The sequence below is a fragment of the Dermacentor silvarum genome, chromosome 8 (assembly GCF_013339745.2).
Source record: "Dermacentor silvarum isolate Dsil-2018 chromosome 8, BIME_Dsil_1.4, whole genome shotgun sequence".
Lineage (NCBI taxonomy): Eukaryota > Metazoa > Arthropoda > Arachnida > Ixodida > Ixodidae > Dermacentor > Dermacentor silvarum.
The window spans coordinates 16,501,186-16,510,779 of record NC_051161.1 but is presented as its reverse complement, the minus strand read 5'-3'; the positions used below and the strand labels follow the sequence as shown (position 1 = coordinate 16,510,779).

The window sequence follows — 9,594 nt, the reverse complement described above, 5'->3', positions numbered from 1 at the left end:
AACAAGCGTCGTGTGAGCGCGCACAAACAAACATGAATAGATCACACTGAATGACTGCAGACAACGACTGTCAAAACGCTGGCAGCACGCGCATACGCCGCAGCGGCGAAAGTACGTGCGGTCTATCGCTTCAACGGAAACTGAGCGGCGAATGCACGGCGCACAAAGGTCAGAGCCGTGGGGAGATAAGAGACGGTGCGGGCTGAGCGACGAGTGCGGTTGTTGGCAGAGTAAAAGTGCACCCCCCCCCCCCCCCCGCTCCCTCCGGCGCTGGCTTCCCGCTTCCTTGCTTGCGCGTGGGAGATTGAGTGCGTTCGCTCTCCGTGATAGCGCGCGTCCCCGCACGCTTCCGCTCGGGCATACGGCGCGCGGCGAAGATTTTATCTATAGGGAACCTCACGGCGACGGCGACGCCGACGGCAGAAATCCGATTGAAGTGTCCATATAATTGCTATCGCAATAAAACGTTGCGAGGCGAGAAGGTGGTAAAGACTTCCGACGCTGCTCTACGAGTGCCCCGTTGATCTCGTCGGAAACCTCCGAGCCGCCGCCAGAGGCACCGACACCAGTCACCAACGCCGCGCGCGTTTGGGGCGAACGCTGGCAAAACGCTGACGGCGTCGACAACAGTTCTGCGCGTTGCTGGTGCTGTTGCATGTCCAAGTTTATACAGCTGATAAAACTACTATCCTTACTGCGTATAACACTCTACTAATTTGCCATCGCATTTGACGCTTCGCCTTTCGGGTGAAACTGCGGCATTTTATAATTATAACTTCTAGGATAAAGCTTGGCTTCAGAAACGTTGTCATACTGAATGATTTCGAATCCATGCATAAAAGAAGCACTGTCCATGTAGGAATTGCTTTACCGATCCTGAAACCTTGCCAACGACCAAGCAGGCTTTGGAGGTGGGCCCATAAACGCTTCCTGCAACTCTTGGCTCATCAAAAATAGTACATCATTACACTTTCACACAAACGCGCCAGTTTATGCACAGTCAAATCTGAATTCTGGTCTGTGTAACATTTGGAAAAATATTTTTGACGTAGGTTACATCAGTGATAATTACAAAATAAGCAACAACAGAGTGATGATGTTCATAACACAGATCGCAAGTTAACACGTAGCTTGGGATTTTGATTATTTTGTCTGTTTTGAATAATGTCTGACGCGTGCAGCCTTCTTTCGTGTAGAGGGCACGAAGTTCTGCGCATTGCTGGTGCTGCTGCATGTCCAAGTTTATACAGCTGATAAAACTACTATCCTTACTGCGTATAGCTCTCTACTGATTTGCTATCGCAATTGATGCTTCGCCTTTCGGGTGAAACTGCGACATATTTTTCTTACATTGGCTGCTGTGGCTCAATAAATCTTCTCGAAACATGATAAGTTCAATTTAATTGGCTTCTTTAGAATGGCATATAGTGCATCTTTACCGATTAAAATTTAACTAGGCGCGAGCAGACGCTATTAAAAAATTGTGCAGAAACCATTGACTATATATTATTGTCATGAACGAACGAATGAACGAACGAGCGAGCGAACGAACGATCAAATGAATGAGCGACCGTACGATGAACGAACCAGCAAGCGAACGAACGTTTTCCTTATCGATCGCTCCACAAAGCTCACGTGCGACTGTTCCCCCTCCTCGGTGCAAGGTACCTATCAAGCAGTTGGCTGTTATCTTGCTTGGGGAATGCTTTTATTCTGCAAGCTATAACATGAACCCAGATTACGGTGCAATAAAATGCACGCAAGTTTTGATATACATGTAAAGGGGCTCTCGAATCAAAAAACTAAAACGTGGAATATTACCCACCCATAACAGGTAGCTTTCGCTACAACGAGGCATACCATAATTTATTCCTACATTGTGACATTAGTGACATCTGTACCACTTGACACATATCTTCACCAATTCACCGTGACTGCAACTCCGAAGCCGCCAAAGCTGTCACCGTGTTGAGCAGAACATCACACATCGTACGTGTCGGATACAGTGGCGTCTACTACACGACAATAGCTGCGTCTGTGCAGCAGCCGTGTTGTCGGACCACCAGAACCAATTGGCCAGAACCTGCACTCGTTTATTATGCTGCTCAATCGAGAGAAGCGCTGATTTCGCTTCTGCAATACGGAGATTTCCCTCTGAACCTAAATCGTAATCGCATTAGCGGACGAATACACACACGCACGCGCGCGCAAAGCACCCCGCTCTGGAGTAATGCTCATGCACGAAGCCTACGCGATCATTTATTTGCAGCTCAAAGCTTTACAAAGTGTACCCGATCACACCCCCGAAAACGCAGTTTCGGCAGTATTATTTTACGGCACAAATCTCTCGCACGTACTACGACGCAATACGGCGCAAGTACTGCGACGCCGCATGCCGCGACAGGCGTCGTCGTCGTCGTCGATGAAACGCGTGCACGGCGTCTCGAACTTCAGCTTACAGCAACGCTGCTCAGCCTGACAAATGCAAGCGCGCCAGTCAAGACGCCAAACATTCTAGTGTTTTTCAGGCAGTGGGCTGCCAATTTCACAATCGCCAGTGAAAATGTCTGTTACATAGTGCACGCGTCAAAAGAAGAAGAAAAAAATGAGGGAAAAGAAGAGGAAAAGAGAAAAATAAATGGAAAACGCCGGAGAAATTAACACGAAACGCAACAGAAACTTTCCCGAATCAGCGCCTGATGAAGCGGGCTATGGTAGCACGAAAAACTTTTGGAGGATTGAAACAAACTCGTACGTTTAATCATTACTTTCATCCCGATTACAGCGTACTAGAATTCTAGTACACTGTATCCCGATCCAACGAACTTGCCGGGTTAAAAAAAAGAACGGTCAACGGACAAAACACATGACGTCACCGCTTGACATGACTTCCGCCGGAACAGGGACTACTTTTTACCGAGAATTTTCTCGAAGCTTCTAGAAAAATCGAGATGTGTCCGCATAATACTGTTTCCGGTAAATAGTTCTTACAGCTCAAGTGCGTATATTTTATTTGTAGACTTAAAGTCAACAAAGTATTATCGCGAACTAACATAACACGCAGAAATTGATATCGATAAAGGCCAGGAGACCTTCGTGTTTTTTTTTTTTTTTTTTTTATGAACCGTAGGCTACCTGCGGGGTCGGCACCGGAAGTGCGGAGCACTACAGCAAAGAGATAGCTGCCTGCGCGGCCCAGAAGATTCGACCACATTCGACGACGTCTTCAAAAAGCCGGTACCGACGGGCGTGTGAGGTTGTTCGTCGTTTGAGTGAAAGTCTAGCCTCTGTAGTGTCAGCATTGCTTATTTCCGTGCCCAGCAACGGTTGCAAGTGCACGCACTTTTGTCAAAGTAAGTACAATGGCGATTCATTGTCTTATTGTGCGGATATTTCCTTCTGGTTTTGTTAGCTGTAGCTGTTAGTAGTTCTTCTTTTTTTCCTTTTTTTTTTTCTTTTTTTTAAATGCGTAGCGTCTTCTTTCTGGGGTTTTACGTGCCAAAACCAGTTCACATTATGAGGCACGCCGTAGTGGAGGGCTCCGGATTAATTTTGACCACTTGGCGTTCTTTAACGTGCACTACAACGTAAGCACACGGGCGTTTTTGCATTTCGCCTCACTGTGGCTTCATTAACGTATCATAATACTTTACTAACGCCGTAATTATTAGGGACATTGTTTCCTCATTTCTTTAATCGTTTGTATTCGCGCGCGTGTGCATGTTTTTTTTTTTTTTTTTTTTTTTTTTTTTTTTTTTTTTTTTTTTTTTTTTTTTTTTTAGTTTGAGCGTACTTAGAAGTGTGACGAACGCGAAGTCTGCAGTCCTCTTAATCGGTTCTGTGCATCTGTGCAGATGCCTGAGGAAACACGCATAGATGACTCCGGGGACGTGGAGACTTTCGCCTTCCAGGCGGAAATCGCCCAGTTGATGAGCTTGATCATCAACACCTTCTACTCGAACAAAGAGATCTTCCTGCGTGAATTAATCTCCAACTCTTCGGATGCCCTAGACAAGATCCGCTACGAGTCTCTCACGGACCCGAGCAAGCTCGATGCCCAGAAGGAGCTTTTCATCAAGATCGTCCCCAACCGCGACGACCGCACCCTGACGATCGTCGACACGGGCATCGGCATGACTAAGGCGGACCTCATCAACAACCTGGGAACCATCGCAAAGTCTGGCACCAAGGCGTTCATGGAGGCGCTCCAGGCCGGCGCCGACATTAGCATGATCGGCCAGTTCGGCGTAGGCTTCTACTCAGCCTACCTCGTCGCGGACAAGGTGACCGTCACCTCAAAGCACAATGATGACGAGCAGTACACGTGGGAGTCGTCGGCCGGCGGTTCCTTCATCATTCGCACGGACAACAGCGAGCCTCTCGGACGCGGGACCAAGATCGTGCTCCACCTGAAGGAGGACCAGGCCGAGTACCTGGAGGAGAGGCGTATCAAGGATGTCGTCAAGAAACACTCGCAGTTCATCGGCTACCCGATCCGCCTGTTGGTGCATAAGGAACGCGAGAAGGAAGTATCCGACGACGACGGAGGAGGAGGAAAAGGAGAAAGATGAAAAGACAGAGGACGAGAAGCCCGACGAGGAGAGCAAGCCCAAAATTGAGGACGCCGAGGATAACGACGAGTCGTCTGAGAAGGACAAGAAAAAGAAGAAAAAGATCAAGGAGAAGTACTCGGAGGATGAGGAACTGAACAAGACCAAGCCGATCTGGATGCGCAATCCCGACGACATCTCGCAGGAGGAGTACGGAGAGTTCTACAAGTCTCTGACCAACGACTGGGAGGACCACATGGCTGTAAAGCACTTCTCGGTGGAGGGCCAGCTCGAGTTCCGCGCGCTGCTCTTCGTGCCCAAGCGCGCGCCGTTCGACTTGTTCGAGAACCGCAAGCAGAAGAACAATATTAAGTTGTACGTGCGCCGGGTCTTCATCATGGACAACTGCGAGGACCTCATCCCGGAGTACCTCAACTTCATCAAGGGTGTCGTCGACTCCGAGGACCTGCCGCTCAACATTTCCCGTGAGATGCTCCAGCAGAACAAAATCCTCAAGGTGATCAGGAAGAATCTCGTCAAGAAGTGCCTCGAGCTCTTTGACAGCATCGCCGAGGACCGGGAAATGTTCAAAAAGTTCTACGAGCAATTCAGTAAGAACATGAAGGTAGGTACTGGCTATATTTCGTTCCCTTACATTACGTAACCTAGCTGCACTTAACGCGCCGCGCACAAGCGCCGACGTTGGGCTTCTCCCCAATCTCCGATGTCGGCACTGTGATGTGTGTGGTGGTGCACATGGAAAAAGATAACTGGACGTGACTCGGATACGTCCTCTGTATGCCCAAATCACCGGCACGCTTATTCCGCAAGTCTTTGCCTATTGCAGTCATTAGCATCCACTTAAAGAAAAACCCGAAGACGCCTAAGAACTTCCTACGAGTTCTGAATGCGAAGGCAATTATGTCAAATTGAACGCCGTTGAGTGGTCCTTCGAGTTGTGAACTCCTAGCTCGCGGGCAAGCGAGCGCGTGGAGGCGCTTGGCGCGTTTTGATTTGGCCTTACCGACGCTTAGAACGCGGGCTTGCGCGGGCAAGGAACGCGCGGAAAGCACAGGCTTCCGAGTGCGAGGGTGATGTGGCGCAACATCTATTTCTGCTGCCCAATAGGGAGCACACCTAAACAAGTCTAGGTTGTGCTGTGTTGCGTCGCGGCGATGCCCTCTCATGCAACGCCTGGCGTGCTACTGCATCAGCAGGTGTTCTTTCGATCGCTCTGCTCCGTCGAGGCGCGCTCGTAGCGTGGCGTCGCAGCCAATGGGGATATGTGCCGTTTCGTGGCTAAAGACATTTCGGCATTTCGCTCAATTAGCCGTTCGACGCTTCCGCATCAAAACTTCTTCATTGCTGTCTTCACTTATGTCGCACATTATTCATATCTGGTACAATACGCGCTACAAATACTCGGCTGCATGTTTTTAACCCTCCTGATTTTTTTTTTTTTTTTTCAGCTGGGCATCCACGAAGACTCCCAGAACCGCAAGAAGCTTTCCGAGTTCCTACGCTACTACACGTCCGCTTCTGGTGACGAGATGTGCTCGCTGAAGGATTACACATCGCGTATGAAGGAGAACCAGAAGCACATCTACTTCATCACGGGCGAGTCCAAGGACCAGGTGGTCAACTCGGCCTTCGTCGAGCGCGTACGCGAGCGTGGCCTCGAGGTCATCTACATGATCGAGCCCATCGACGAGTACTGCGTTCAGCAGCTGAAAGAGTACGACGGCAAGACTCTGGTCTCCGTCACCAAGGAAGGCCTCGAGCTACCCGAGGACGATGCTGAGAAGAAGCGCCAGGAGGAAAACAAGGCCAAGTTCGAGAACTTGTGCAAGGTCATGAAGGACATCCTGGACAAGAAGGTCGAGAAGGTGATAGTATCCAACCGGCTAGTCAAGTCTCCGTGCTGCATCGTGACATCGCAGTATGGCTGGACCGCCAACATGGAGCGGATCATGAAGGCGCAGGCGCTGCGTGACTCCAGCACCGTGGGCTACATGGCAGCCAAGAAGCACCTCGAGGTGAACCCCGACCACCCCGTCATGGACAACCTCCGACAGAAGGCGGACGCCGACCGCAACGACAAGGCGGTCAAGGACCTCGTCATGCTGCTCTTCGAAACGGCGCTGCTCTGCTCGGGCTTTGCTCTGGAAGACCCCCAGCTGCACGCAGACCGCATCCATCGCATGATCAAGCTCGGCCTGGGCATTGACGAGGATGAAGTAGCTGGTGCCGGAGACAACACGTCGGCGGGACCCGCGGTGGAAGAGATGCCGCCGCTGGAAGGCGACGACGAAGACGCATCTCGCATGGAGGAGGTTGACTGAGCTGACCACTATCTGTGCCTTACTTGTCACATCTTCACTCGCACCATCACATGTTCTTGTGTGCTTTCTTTCCTGTCTTTTTTTTTTTCTTGTTTGTTTGTTTGAAATAAATTTGTTCGCTGTTTGTGCACTTGGTATCTCATTAAGCTGATATGACACGCGTTTATCTAACGATAATTACAATATTTGCTTGCAATTGCAGTTAAGTGCTGAATGTAAAGCAAAATGATGAAACTAGGTTGCCCTGTGTCAAGCAGGGAATGCAAATATGTCGTTAAGTGGAGCACATAACAGCTACCTGAGGGCCGCGATGTAGAGGGGAGGGGGGGGGGGGGGACCTCTAATGTATTAAATATATGATGTGGTATCGCAATAAGAAAAAGTTTGTGTAGGCGAAATATTAGCCCCGGCTCCTGCCCCAAACAATGCACAGCCCTGCTTGCCACTCTGCCTCGTGAAAGCTAGCGCTTGAGGTGCGTCCCATACAGCAACAATTATAAAAAAAAAAAAAAAAAGAGCTAGGGCGTCCGTTTTGCCCATCTTTCCCTCGGGACAGCTAGCGCTTTTGAGGCGCTGTGGCATAGCACGCCTTCGGTATATCGGCCAATGTTTACCCAGTGACAAATCCATGGCGGTGCCAGAAAGGGGGCGCCCAGCGTTACGTAAGTACGTGTTGTGTAACAATACACGACAGAAGCAAGACACGTTTGTCACGAGGTTCACGCACAGTGGCGCTATCATGCCTGCACTGGACTGCGAAGTGCAGCCGTGCAACAGCCGCACAAAACGACGACGCTTCAAACACATTAAAACGAAAAAGTTCAGTGGCGATTTAGTGGTAAATGAGAGAAAGGCGTTAGCATTACGTAGCACCTTTTGGACGTCGCGGATCCATATGGTTTAAACACTGCGTTCATCACATGTATAATGTATACGTATATGTATACCACATGTAACCACACACGCATCCCCCCACACATATAAACATAAATACACTGGGACCGGCTTCACAAACATGTTTCCCCACTTTGACACTCCTGATCGATGCTAACCCATTAACAGTGGCGCACCGACGCGGGGGGGGGGGGGGGGGGGGGGTTACAACCCCCGAATCCCCCCCCCCCTCCTTTTGTTTAACCCCTTTTCTTTCCTAACGCATTTGAGTACTGCAACTAAGATGTAAGACGCGCAATCGTCTGTACACTCGCAAAAAGCGCATTTAAAAAAAATTTCCCGTGAAGAAATCGAAATGAGTGCTGTTTAGATGGTATTGGCAAACTGTCACCCCCCCCTGGCAGAGATCCTGGGTGCGCTACTGCCCATTAATAAAGAACACAAGACAAGCACGTTATGGTGCAAAACATGTAAGGTTCGCTTACTTTGACAATAATTTTTAATTACTTTTGCCATTTTTTGTTTTTGTTTTGTTTATAGGAAAGCGGTTTAACACTTGCAACGAAGGGATACCAGGAAGGCGAGGTTTAGGAGATCCTACAAGGGGAACAAGGTTAATTCAGGAGAGACTTGCACCAAGATACTCTCCGTTGACAAAATACACGGTAATACATCTTGCCTCAACATTCTGCTCAATGTTGCCTTGCATTCAAGCACAGCGGAAAAGCAGCAAGGACTCCCGTCAGCAACTTGTTTAGGTGGCTTTGGCAAGGTGCACATATGCGTGATTGAATCGTGAGCATGATTGAATCGGTGTTCTCCAAGCCAGAGAACCCACACACGCCACTTAGTTGCTTTGGAGTAGCATATGCTGGGTCATTTGCTGCGAAAACCGAGTGCGTACTTCAAAACGTTTCTTGCAGTTATTCAACACAACTGCACAGTTGTATGTGTCCCAGCCTAGTCCTAAAGTTCGATCCATTTCTATACCTATCGCCTGTTAGTTTGCTTCACCTCATACATGTGTGTATTGCAAAGAAGATCGATTGCAATGGGAGAGTGATAGAAGGATGAGAGGCCCCTGCATCATTTGAGAGGCCTAATGGTGTAAGGCCTTTCTATAAGGCATAAATTTTAATATTGTGGAAGAGGACTTTCCCAATATCTGAATTTATGTCTTACAGATATACATTTAATTGTTTCCCAATAGTCGAAGGCATCTCAAAGGATATATTCTCTCAATAAAGTTAAATATTGGCGCCCATGTACCTTTGTGCTCCTCCGATTCATAAGCGGATGGCGTGAGGCCTGGTTTCGTTTCGGAGGGGAGGAAAGACAGAAGAAACTTGAAGAGGATATGTTGTTGGATTAGTTGGTACACGAAACAACGCAACGAACGCAACAGGAAACAAAAGTTTTACAGAGTTTTAAAAAAATCGCCTGTTGCAGATAGCATTATACTTGAGTTGAAATTTTCGAAGAGGCGGACATTACAATGAGCACGAGAAATCGAAACACATATTCAACTAATTAACGAAAATTCACTAATTATATTCTTAATTATATTGCGGCCCCTATAGCAAATTACGAGTCGTAGCCGGTGAGTTCACAAGACGTATCCTTTGAAATGAATTTCGAGGATGACAAGAGCCGGTTATTTCCTAAAGTGTGGCACGAAATACATGGGCGTTCCAGTTACGTTTGTGCCTCAATACACAAAAGAGCGGTTTTTTTTTTTTTTTTTTTTTTTTTACGACCGTTCATTTTTACGGCGTTTGATGACGCATATCTCCAAAGTGGTGGACGTC

General features: G+C 48.4%; 1 pseudogene; it reads left to right on the top strand.

The window, feature by feature from the left end:
- The first annotated feature begins 3,194 nt into the window (after nucleotides 1–3,194).
- Nucleotides 3,195–7,022, top strand: LOC119460686 (heat shock protein HSP 90-alpha-like; annotated as a pseudogene).
- The last annotated feature ends 2,572 nt before the right edge of the window (nucleotides 7,023–9,594 follow it).